Raw genomic sequence first — 12,646 nt, forward strand, 5'->3', positions numbered from 1 at the left:
GGTAATTAGGCTAAATGAGAATCGTCACCCAGAGCTCGTGCCCAGGTGCCTCCACATGCCTGGTTCGTGTGCGGGGAGGTTCTCCCGCCCTGCACCTGCTGCTCCGTGCACACCAAGAGCCCAAAGCTGGGCTAAGGCACGGGGACACCCACTGTGCTCATGTCCCCTGTCCTCAAACACAGACAGAGGCACCCAGGCCGGGCTGGACAGGCTTGTCCAGGCTGGACAGGGTTAGTCCCAGGCTGGACAGGGTTAGTCCCAGGCTGGGCTGGACAGGGTTTGTCCAGGCTGGACAGGGTTTGTCCCAGGCTGGGCTGGACAGGGTTTGTCTGGGCTGGACAAGGTTTGTCCAGGCTGGACAGGGTTAGTCCCAGGCTGGACTGGGTTTGTCCCAGGCTGGACAGGGTTTGTCCCAGGCTGGACAGGGTTAGTCCCAGGCTGGGCTGGACAGGGCTTGTCCCAGGCTGGACAGGATTTGTCCCAGGCTGGACTGGGTTTGTCTCAGGCTGGACAGGATTTGTCCCAGGCTGGGTTTAACAGGGTTAGTCCCAGACTGGACAGGGTTAGTCCCAGCCCAGCCCAGCTGCCTCTCACTTCAAACCTGCCCAGTCTGTGTCTGCAGGGTGCTGGGAAATCACATCCCAGCCAGACCTCGTGGGACACAACCTCCACCTGCCAGGGCTGCAGCCAGAGCCACCTGAGAAGCCACTAATGCCACAACCCCCCTGTGACCCTCACAGCCTGAATGAGACACCCAGAATGGACACAAAGAGAAGAAAACATCCTTTTCTTTCTTTTTTTTTTTAATAAATAAATCGTGCTACCACTAAATGTAAACACTGCAGACTCCAGGCTCTTTTATCTTTGGCACAACACCACGATTTAGGTTTACCCAAGAGAGTGAGATTGGTCACCCTTCCTTCCCATTATATATTTTATTTTCTGTCCAGGCATTAGTGCATGGGGAAGGCTGCAGGATGGGGGGTTGAAAAACCCTTGTAAGACTGAGACAAATCTTTCAGCCTCCCGCTGCTCAGCAAATGAAGTCTGCAATTTCCTGTGCTTGCAGCAGAAGAAGAATAAGGTAACACGAAATTGCTCCCCTCAGATCTTAAAGAGGCCAAATTTTTGAAGCATGGCACTTCTTGCAAGTCATTTTTCTACCCTGGAGGAATTAAGTCTGGTCTTCGGAAATCTCCAAACATCCACCCTGGAAAAATCAGGCTGTCTAAAGCCTCTTAATAGGAGATGCAAAGGCATCCAACACCATCAGTCAGGTTTTAGTGTCTTCCCAGTGAAGCCCATTCCAAACCAGAAGGGTGAGGAGACAGCAGCCAGACTGAGGAGGAGCCTGAACAGAAACAGCTGCACTGGAATAGATGGAGCACTTCAGTAAGTGAATATGTAATAAATGCTAAATTCTATGTATTTGTAACGTAGGAGAACAAGGGTCACTTAATTCTGTGTGAAAAGCCACACAAAGACCCCTAATGCAGCCCAGACCTGACAGGGTGGGAACGGTGCACCCAGGGAAACTCCTCCCAGCTGCTGCAAGGGGGGAGTTAGAGGTGTGTGAGTAAAATAAAAAAAAAGATAATCCTTGAACTATACCCTAAAGAAAACCTAATATAACCCATATACAAATAAAAAAATTAAAAAAAAAAATCACAGTTTACAAAATTCCCCAAACAGCTACAAATTCATAACACAAAAACCACCAAAAAACTATTTCTTATAACAATAACTCCATAAAAATTCTAAAAAAAAAATTCCTCTCCCTAAAAAACTAATAAAAGCTATTTTAAAATAGTAAAACTAACTAAAAATCACAAGTTTTATTCCTTTATATTGTCAGTAAAAAAGTAAAGAGTTATTAAAAAATGTGTATTAAAATTTTCATTTTGTTTCTCATTATCTTCTAATGTTTGTTAATTAACTTATCTTTATACCTTTTAAATTTAAACCTACTTTACTTTTCTCCTAATCCTATCTCACAACAACAAAAGAGTAAATAATTATAATAAACACTCAAACCATTACACTAATTTTAAAAAACCAAAAAATTAGCAAATATAAACCCACTACAAAGTCGTGCTGCAGGGACCCCTGGATCTCCCACACGTTTTGTTCCTTGCCCCCAGGAGGAGTCCGGGCAATTCCAGCTCCCTGGGGGTGTTTGGGAAGCTGCAGCTGAAATTCCGGAGCAGGCAGGGAGCTGGGATTAACCCTTCCCGTGCTGCCAGTCCTGCCTGAGCCCCTGGGAGATGCTCGGAGCTGATCCTGAGTTTAGGGGATGAGGTCACGGCTTCAGCTTTGGGCATGGATTGGAGAAAAGAGGAAAACGGGGTGCTTACACAGCCCCAGCCTGCAGCAGTGGCAGGAACCAGGTTCTGGTGTCCAACAGCTGCGTGTGGGGGGACAGTTGGTGTTTGATGTCCTTCAGCACCAGCAGAAGTTCTCTAGATCATCACCAGGGTGGCCCAAATATTTTATTTTATCTACTGTGACTGAAGTCACAGCAATGCCATCCCATTGTGCCATTTCTAATCATCCAAAACCCTAAAAAAAAATCATCAAAACCCTGAAAAAAAAACCCCCAACATCAAAATCTGTCATCACAGGGTTCTCATTCTCTGGCCAGAGGGGACTGAGCTGGTGTCTGGAGAGCTCACACAGTGCCCTGGTCTCCATCCCATTATGCCCAGTTACCTCCATTTAACCCTACAGGATTCCAGGGCACACCTTTGTTAGGGATAAATGATTGTCAGTCACTGTTAAAGTATCAGGAGGAGCAAAAGGAATCAGGAATCCTGATTTTATTTTTCTGTTCTGGTTTGTACTGCAGGCTCCCCTCTCTGCCTCCTCCCTACCTGTCAGTGTGCTGGGAACCACCTGGCCATGGAAAACCTGGAATTGCTCCTTTACCAGCCTTGTCCTTGCACTGCCTCCAGTTCCACCCTCCCAGGAAACGCCTCTGTGTCCCTTCCTCAGCCTCCCTAAAGCCATCGGGGCTGCATGAAAAGGGACATGTGATTTAATCTGGAATTAGGCACTGCATTTCATCACTCTGCAAGGCTTCAGCACAGATATCCCCCCACAGCCCCACGTGGAAAACAGGCAGGGAGAAGGGAGGCAGAGGAAAAGCAAGTTAACCTCAAGGAACACCAAGCCAAGGAGGGAGAAAGCAGGAGGTGACGGTGCCATAACCCAGGGAACGCTCTGCTTTTGCCATCTGCCTGCTCCGAGGGCTGCAATGGATTTATGGACATAATTCCATCTGTGTGATCCCGCTTTCCCTGCTCCCGTGCCCACATGATTTGCATCAAGAAAATAAATCAGCCCCAGCTCACTCTGTGTGAAGATTTACCCCGGGCACGGGGCCTGCCCCGCTCCACAAGGGTTGCTGTGAGCAGATCCCGTGGGTAGCCACAGCTGGGGTTTGAGGCAGCGAATGTGGGCTTCTCTTCCAGAGCACCGTGGAATTCTTAATCCCATGGTTAGCAACTCCCAGCCCCTGCAGTGCCACGCTCCCCTCAGCGCTCCCCTCAACGCTGGAATGGTTGGGAGCACGGCGGGTTAATTACAGTCATTACGGGCCCAGACACAGTTTAGGGAACAGCCCTTTCAAACACACAGAAATCAGAACTCAGCTGTTTGGCGAGCTTTTGAAAGCTTCCCTGGTGTGTCCTGCTGGCAAATTTTGGGCCACCACTGCGAACCCTTCTCAGAGCAGGAGGAACTGGCACAGTGCTGGTGTCACCCCCGGCAGCACCAGAGACCTGATGGCCCCAGAAGGGCCCCAAAATCACACAGGAAACCCAACAATGGGAAAACACAAACCTGGAGAAAGCTTTGTCTCAGCTCCTTCCCTCCAGCTGAAACCCAAACCCGTGAAGCATTTATTCCTTTGCAGCCCGTACGAGGTTTAGTTCCCAGTATCTGCTGTTACAAATTCCTGGCCATCCTTTTCAGCCACAAACACTTCTTTTTTTCCCCTCACTGCTGTGAGCCACAGCCAAAATCTCCATGTGGCTGGAAACCACAGGATAAAACCTTAGACAGCCAGTGGGGAAGGAAGTTTGGTGCTTGGCAGGCAGGGAGGCAGAGCAGGTTTCTGGGGGACTCATTGCTCACGGCTGGGCTGAATCACCCCTTCCCTGCTTCCTTTTTCATTTTTTTTTTAATTCCACCAGGATTTTATCTTGCCCTGCAAAGGCTTTGCTGGTCACAGCCTGGACACAGTGGTTACATTTTAATCATTAAGGTGGACAGCCTTAACTGTGAATTTTCATGATCTGAGGCTCGATGCTGTATCAAAGAACACTCCTGGAGGCTTCCACAGCAACTGAAAAGTTATTTCCTCGACTGGTTTTGACATTTGATGAAGCCTCTTGTTTGCTTTTTGGATTTTGGGTGCACAGGCAGAGGGATGGGATATCTGATCCCTGCCCTGAGCTGCTTTGGGGTTTGCCTCCCTGTCAAGTGAACCGAGTCAAGCTCCGCAGTTGCTGCCTTCGGTGTCAGATTTTGGGTTTATTGATGGCACATTTCATCTGTCACCAGGCTGCCCACTCATCTGGCTTGGCTAAATCCTTGGGAAGTTCCTGACAGGCTGCTCTGGGATTAACTGGTCTCATTTTTGCTTTATGTCTCCTGCAAAATTTGCCGGATCAGGGATAAATGTGTACCAACCACGGTGCCACTAATTAGTGATCATTAATTGCCTTCCTCACAACTCCCTGGCACACGATGACCACTCTGAACCTGAGGGTGCAGCAGAATTCCTCAGCTTTTCCCGTGGAGCCCCTGGGGGACGAGGATGACCCCACACAGGGGTGTCCTCAAGGCCAGACAGTCACCATGAGATGTCCCTGCGCTTGTGCCAAGCTCCAGCAGGGCAAGCAGAGGGATTCCTCTGCAAAACCCACACCAGACAATGTCATTTGCAGGCTTCTGAAAGCATTGTAAACCACTCCAGCATCCCGATTTTCCAGACAGGGATATTGCCCTGAGACAAACAAGGCACTTCCAGAGAAGCACAATAACGCTGGGGATGGATCTGGGAGGAGCTGGCACGGAAATCTCCCTTTCCCTGACTGGGATAATGGATCCTTAGAGACAGAACCTGCTGATCTCCAGTGACACTGCAGGGGAGCCTGGGAGCTGGCTGAGCCCCCAGGGACACACCCACGGGGTGAAGGGGTGACTGCCACCATTGGGGACACACCCACGGGGTGAAGAAGGGGTGACTGCCACTATTGGGGACACACCCACGGGGTGAAGGGGTGACTGCCACCATCACCGCGCCCTCAGTCAGGATTTATCTTCTGCAGGATGTCCAGCCTTCCTGGACTCCTGGGATTTCCCTCCTGCAGGATGTCCAACCTTCCTGGACTCCCAGGATTTTCCTCCTGGAGATGTCCAGCATTTCCAGACTCCTGTGCCCTTCAGGATGGCTTCCCAAGGGATTCTAAAAAGGATTTTAGGACAACTGAAAATCTGCCCTTGAGAGCCCGAGGTGGCAGCTCTGCTGTCCCCTTTCTGCACCACACCTGCAAAATCCAGCAAGAAACCCCAAATCCATGAATAAATGGGATAAATGCATCCTGCTCACTTCCTCTCTGCAGGAATTCAAGCACAGATAGGAGAAGGAGGAAGTTTACAGCACTGCAAAAAAAAAAAACCCAAAAAACCAAACCAGACAAAAATTATCACCCAGGCCTAAGTGACCCTTTCTGCTTTTTATCCTGTCCCTGGTGGGTCCCCACAGCTCAGCCTCTGCCTAAGGCAATTTTCCACATTGCTCTGAGTGGGACACAGTGAAGTGGGAGGGTCCCCACAGTGCCCTCCTTGTGACCACAGCTCTGCCAGCACGACCCTGGTGGCACTGGGGCTGAGTGGGACATGCCAACAGAGTTCCTATTGTCTTTTTTTCTGTTAGAGCCGGGATTAAAGCACGGGAGCTGCAGTTTTCCTGTGTTCAGACTCAGATGTTTATTAATTCTCATCTAAAGCACAGTCCCAGAGTTGTGAGCTCTAACCAGCAAGGTAGGAAACGGCTCTGTCCCTAACTCTTTCCAAGCTCTTTTGAGCACCAATTGTCCAATTACGAGAGGACACCTAAATTATTCTGGTTTCAGACTGGTCCCAACATGAGTCAGGGGGAACAAAACTCCATATTCAGCCGTGGGACACGGTGGGAAACAATTTCACTTTGATTGCAGTGAAAATGTCCCAGAACTGCATTTGCTCTGCTGTTGCCACACCTGGCACAAACCTTCTCTTCTCCACCCTAAATATCCCATTTAAATATCCCATTTAAAAATCCCATTTAAATATCCCATTTCACCCCAAAAGTGCGTTCAGGGTTGGCTCCTGGGGAGGTGCCACTGCCCCTCTGCTATCACTGCCTCATCACTCCATTTTAAATTATTACAAAGCAGAATTTCATCATTTTACTCAAGAGATACCCATGACTGACCCTTCACAGGAGGCTGGGTAGGACATTTTTTCTAATATTTTGTCCAAAATGATATTTACATTGTTAAAACCAATTATTGCCTCATTTTGTGCAATTCCTCTGCTCTCAGGGATCCCTGACTCCCAATGGAGTTGTCCCATTCCCATCACTGGAATTACTGGGAGGAAGCAGGAAAAAGAAGTCATTTACTGACTTCTACAAGAAATCCGTGGTGCAGCAGCCAATTTTGTGAGGTCTTTAACACAGAAAACATATTTTCAGCACAGAAAACATATTTCCAGGGCTCTCTGATTCCAGCAAAGTAACGGAGATGGAGATCAACACCACCTGCTGTTATTCCATGGTTCCCAAACTCATTTCACATCCCAAGAAAAAAACAACATCACCAGAGAGATGCAGCACCCAGGGAATGGCAGGGAAGGTTCCAGTAATGCCAAGGGATAAAATAAAACAAATTTGCACTTTGAGTTGAAAATTACAATAATTAAAAATTAGGAAACAGAAAACTACATTAATTAAAAATTAGGAAATACTGCACAGAAGCTCGTGCATGGAGAGGTCTGACTACAACTGAGACAATCTTTTAGATTTTGGGTTTAGAGTTGACAAGATTGGGAAGAGGCTTTCCAGTATCGTAAAGGGGGGGAGAGGTTTTTGTAGGGCAGGAGCCAGGGAATGGCTTCCAGTGCCAGAGGGCAGGGCTGGCTGGGAGATTGGGCAGGAATTGTTCCCTGGCAGGGTGGGCAGGGGCTGGGCTGGAATTGCCAGAGCAGCTGTGGCTGCCCCTGGATCCCTGGCAGTGCCCAAGGCCAGGCTGGACCCTGGGGCTGGAGCAGCCTGGGACAGGGGGAGGGGTCCCTGCCAGGGCAGGGGTGGCACTGGGTGGGATTTCAGGGTTCTCCAGCCTAAACCATTCCACAGTTCTAAGTGATGTGATATTTCCAAATTTCTATTGATTTTTTTTTAACATCAACAAATGCATTTTATCGTGAATGTTTCCAATCCCTGGGAGGGGGAATGAGGAACGTTTTGGCACTCACTGGGGAGGGTGAGACATGAGCTGCAGTCAGAGCTGCAGAACATGGCACCGGAATAAAATTTATTTAAATAAGAGTTTATTTTAATAAAATGAAGGACTTGAAAACCCTTCCACTGGCTAAGTGACTCTGCTCACTGGTGCTGATGGCCATGGATCCTCTAGGATCCTTGTGTTTCCTATCTATTTGGCCAGGGATCCACTGAGTACTCCCAGTGGCAGAAGGGAATTTCCAGCCCTAATTTGTGTCAAATTTGTGAATATTTTCCCAACATAACCCAAAAACATTTCCCTGGTGCTGCCGCCTCACTTGAGCAGATTTCGGAAGCTGTGACTCCTTTCTCCCAGGGGAGATTTCAGGGATTTGTGGTCACTTCCAGCCTCCCCTCAGCCTCAGCCAGCTCCAGCAATGCTGCCCCTGTTGTTACTAAGGAATGGAACAGCAAACACTGATTTTTCTGTACAAATGAGCCACAAAAATTGCTCAGACCAGAGCCCCCCTCCAGGCTCTGTCTGGTTTGTCACATCCTTGAGTTTCCCTCTGTCCCGCGGGGGCTCAGCTGCTCTTCCTGGAAGTTTTTCTGGGAGCTTTGGCCGGTTTGCTCTGGCAGTGACCTCCTGCCTCTCCCCTCCCACTGCTCCGTCAGCTTTGGGAGCTCCACGGGAGGAACCCTTCGGGGTGATGAAAGGAAGGAAAACTTCCTCTCCACCAGCACAGGCTGGAGAAGCTGTCCTTGGGGATTGTCCCTCTCTGAGAAGGGCTGAACCCACCCTGGAGGGACCCAGGGCTTGGCAAGGGGGGGCTGGTCAGGATCTGTTTATCCCCAGGCCTTTGTTCCTCAGCAACAGAGACCCAAACATTTCCCCTGGCAGCAGCTCCAGCCTGCAGGGAAAACTGGATTTCTTCTTCTCCACCAGTGCCAGGAATACCCATCCATGAGCTCAACATCCAAAACCCCTGCCTGTTATTCCCAACAACCCAATCCCTGTCCAAGGCCAGCTCTGGAATAACAGGAAGGGCCTGTATTTCTGAGGATTTGGGATGAGAACTTGGCATCCTGCACATGATGGAACAACTCCTTCAACACAGACATTCGATTCCCACGCACCTTCACCAGTTAGCCCAGACAACCCTGCTGCCAGAGCCAGGAAAAGCTCCAGGAAAAGCTTCAGGAAAAGCTTCAGGAGAAGCTCCGGGGAAAGCTCCAGGAAAAGCTCCAGAACAACCTGGTGAGAGGCAGCAGGATGATTTTCCAGGAGAAATGGACCCCTCTGGAATCTCAGGCCCCTCCCTGGGTGGGACTGGCAGCAGCAGCTGAGCCCTCTGAGGTTTTTGGGGATGTGCAATTCCTGAGGGGCTGGAGCACATCCCTGTCCTCCCTGGCACCATCCTGGGAGTTTCCCGCCAGCTGATCCTTCTGGGATCCATCCCTGGCTCTGCTGGAATTCAGAGGGGAATCAAACAGTCCCGTGAGTCTGACACCTCCCCAGGCAAGGCCCAGTTCCCCAGGGAAAGCTCCTAATACGTAATTACAACAATTAATAATGCTAGGCTGGGTTTATTTCCAAACAACTTCTGCCTCTACTGAAACAAGGCAAACAAAACCAAGCCCAGCTGCCCCATCCCTCCTTTTCCTGAGGTAACAAAACTCCACGACAGCACAGGGGAGCCAACCTGAAAACCAGCAGCAACAAAAACCCTCAGAAAGTACCACAAAAATATCAATTTCTGCTCTGTTCTTGCCCTCATCACCACTGGGCCTCGATGGTTGATGAATTTCTGATCTCCAGATATAAATGCCACTGAGAGAATTCCCAAAGCCACTCAGGTTATTACAGCCCCTCGACACCCCAGAGGATCTGATGGATTGGGCTGGGATTATCACCTCCGAGCAGCCCATCCCATCAACCTTCCCCCTGCTCCCAGCACCGGGGGCTGTAATTATTAACGAAATTCTGAACCTTGCTCTGCTGGAGACAGAAATGCTCCGAGCCTCAGACACAGCCCAGGCCCTTCCCCATCCCTCAGACTGGATCCAAGACAAACCAATTTGTAGGAAGTGATTCAATTATTTCTCATTTCCTGCCTCCTGTCAGAGCCGAGCCAGGAAATGAGGAGTGATCCCAGGGAGGCCTGAGATACCATCAGTCCCCCTGGACAGCAGGAACTGGAGGACAGAAAGTTTTGTCCTACAAAATTTCCCATCAGTTGCAGACAGGTGAGAGGTTCCAGGTGAGCTGGAGGCTCAGGCTCTCACCTGGATTAAGGGAATGGGGGCGGTTTTAAGCCCTACTCATCCTCAGTAGTACAGAGGAAGGACCTGGGTTGTGGAAGGTCTGGAAAGGGGCCCTAAAACATCAGTGCTGCTGAATCCACGAGCTCCAGGATGGTCTCTCAGTGCTCCTACAGTCACAGTGTGGGTGCCAGTCCTGGACACAGGGGGCAGGGCTGGGCTCACCCATCCCGGGGGAATCCTTGCCAGAGTGCCAGAATTCCTGCCAGGCTGGCACCTCACTGCCCACTCTGAGAGCCCCTGGGCAACTCCTTCCAATCTGTCCAAAATCCCCCATCAGCCATGGGGTCTCCAGCCAAGTTCCAAACCCCCGAGGTTTTCCAGGGGCTCAGCTCTGGGGGTGCCTTTTCCCACCTGGGAGCTGGAGTCACAGCTTCCACTCCAGCTGGAATTAGGCTGGGATGATGCCTTGAGTTTCAGATTTTGTATTTCAGACTCTGTGCTGCCCCGGGGTGCAGCTCTGAGCTCACACTCGGGGTCACTCAGCTCTGCACAGAGCAGGGACACAAAACAAATCCTTCTCCTGCTGCACACCAAGGACAACTTTCAGCCCAAAAGCACAAACAAGGGTGGCTGGAGGGAGGAACAAGAAGGATGGGACCTCACAGCCTGGAGCTGGAATTAGATAATTAACCCCCAATGTGCAAATGGACCAAAACTTATCAAAGTGTGAGACCTCATGACCAGCTGGGCATTTTGTGACCATTCACTTTCAGTGACCCTGGGTGCGGCCCTGGTCAGGCTCCTGTCCTGCCCAAGGTGTACCCTAAAGGCCTTTCAATAAATACCTGCTTTATTCCCTAGCTCTGTCCAGGCTCTGTTTCAGGACAGCCTTCACAAGGCATCAGGGAATTCTTTGATTTCCCTCAATTCCCCTCAATCCCCCCCGATTTCCCTCGGGGCAGCCCAGGCAGGGGGAGCAGGACCCTGCTGTTCCCTGCTCCTCATCCAGGCCGGGACTGGGGCAGCTCCAACCCCGCAGGAAAAACCAGGAGGGAAGAGGGGCTGGAGCCCCACTGCCCGGGGTGATGATGGTGATGATGATGATGATGGTGATGATGTGTCAGGAGCTGAGCAGAGCCAAAGCTCTGGAAAGGACCTGCACTTCAACCCCCTCAGCTTTTCACTCAAAACTGAGGAACACTCGATACCCCAATTAGGGAGGGAAAGGCCTGGAAAACCCACAATGCCGTTTTCCCAGGAATTTCCCTGCAACTGAACCTAAAAAAACCAGCCCAGATATGTCTTAGGCAGTGGCTTTTGGCTGGTCCATTAACTGTGCAGAAAGTTCAGTATATATAATAATATTGATAAAATAATTATTATTATTATCCACATTAATAATAGTAATAGTATTATATTGAAAATAACATATATAGTTGTATAACTGGCTATAGTTATATAGTTACATATACCAAAATATTATATATGAATATATTTTAATATATCTACTATATCTATACTGTATATATAATATGTACCTATGTATATATGTACCTATAATATGTACCTATGTATATATGTATATATATATATACAGCTTTTCGTATTATATATTATAGTTATTGATAGTGAAATAATAAAAAGAAAATAGAATATAATAATAATATATTATAATATAATTATAATGGTGATAATAATGACAATCATATAACCACATAACTCTAGCTAGTTGTATAAATATATCTGTTAGAATGAGAATGAAAATGAAAAAATAAAAAAATAGAAGTAACATAAAAAAATAAAAGTAAAATAAAAATAAATAATAAAACTGTAAATGTAAATGAAGATATAGGTATATATGATATAGGTATATATGATATAGGTATAGGTATAGGTATAGGTATAGGTATAGGTATAGGTATAGGTATAGGTATAGGTATAGGTATAGGTATAGATATAGATATAGATAGAATAAAAGTGAAAATGAAATAATAATAATAATAATAATAATAATAATAATAATAATAATAATAATAATAATAATATGCCAAGAGCACACTCTTCTGCAGCTTAAGCAGCATCCAGGCATCCCCTGTGTGATTCCTTTCAGATTTCCCTCAGCCATGGAGAGCCTCACTCAGATCCTGCTCCTTTTCTAAACCCTGTCCCCAGACTTTCAGCACTCCAGATCAGAGCTCTCCGAGCGGGAAATGTTTTCCTAGGCCCGGGAGCTCGGTGGTTCTCACGGGCCCGGGGAGGATCCCCGCTCCGGAGGGGAGCCCGCGCTCCCCAGGGATGCGGCACAGCCCCGGTTCCTGCCCGGGCCACGGGGTCCCGCTGCTCCCGCTGCTCCCGGAGGCTTCCCCGCTCCTGGGGACAGCAGAGCCGGGAGCTCTGGGATATGAGGGAGGCGGGGATGCATGTTGAACCCTGGAGGCTGGGAATTTCAGGCTTCCTGTGCTAAAAGGCACTGACCCTGCAGCAAGCGCCACACTTGACCTGAGGCTTCCGAAATGGAGTGACGGCACTGGGGTTGTGGGCGTGTAGTTTGAATAGAAGTGTGAGATCTCACAGGGTGAAAAATTTAGATGATCTTAGCATATGGCAATATATGTGGGGCAAGATGAAGGACTTTGGGTGTTGTCTGGGTCCTTCTTCACCTTCTTCTTCCTTCTTCTTCCAGGGTTTGGGTGGTTTTGTGTAACTGGTTGATAAAGTCCGCACTGCGGACTACAAATGGTCAGTTATTGGGTTTAAAGTATAAATAACATAGGTGTCATCTTGTTAGTTGGTAATTAGTGCTTAAATAACCTTGGAAAGAGTTAGAGAGGAATCCATTTTCTACCTTGCTAGTTAGATTGTTAGAATCTTGTGAGACTGTGCTTTAGATAA

General features: G+C 48.5%; 1 protein-coding gene across 1 annotated transcript in view; it reads right to left on the reverse strand.

Annotated features, from left to right (window-relative positions):
• The window catches only part of HIVEP3 (HIVEP zinc finger 3), a 252,550-nt gene that overhangs the window by 19,766 nt on the left and 220,138 nt on the right, over nucleotides 1-12,646 (reverse strand). The gene's annotated exons all lie outside the window — the stretch shown is intronic.

Source organism: Prinia subflava, chromosome 24 (assembly GCF_021018805.1).
Source record: "Prinia subflava isolate CZ2003 ecotype Zambia chromosome 24, Cam_Psub_1.2, whole genome shotgun sequence".
Classification (NCBI taxonomy): domain Eukaryota; kingdom Metazoa; phylum Chordata; class Aves; order Passeriformes; family Cisticolidae; genus Prinia; species Prinia subflava.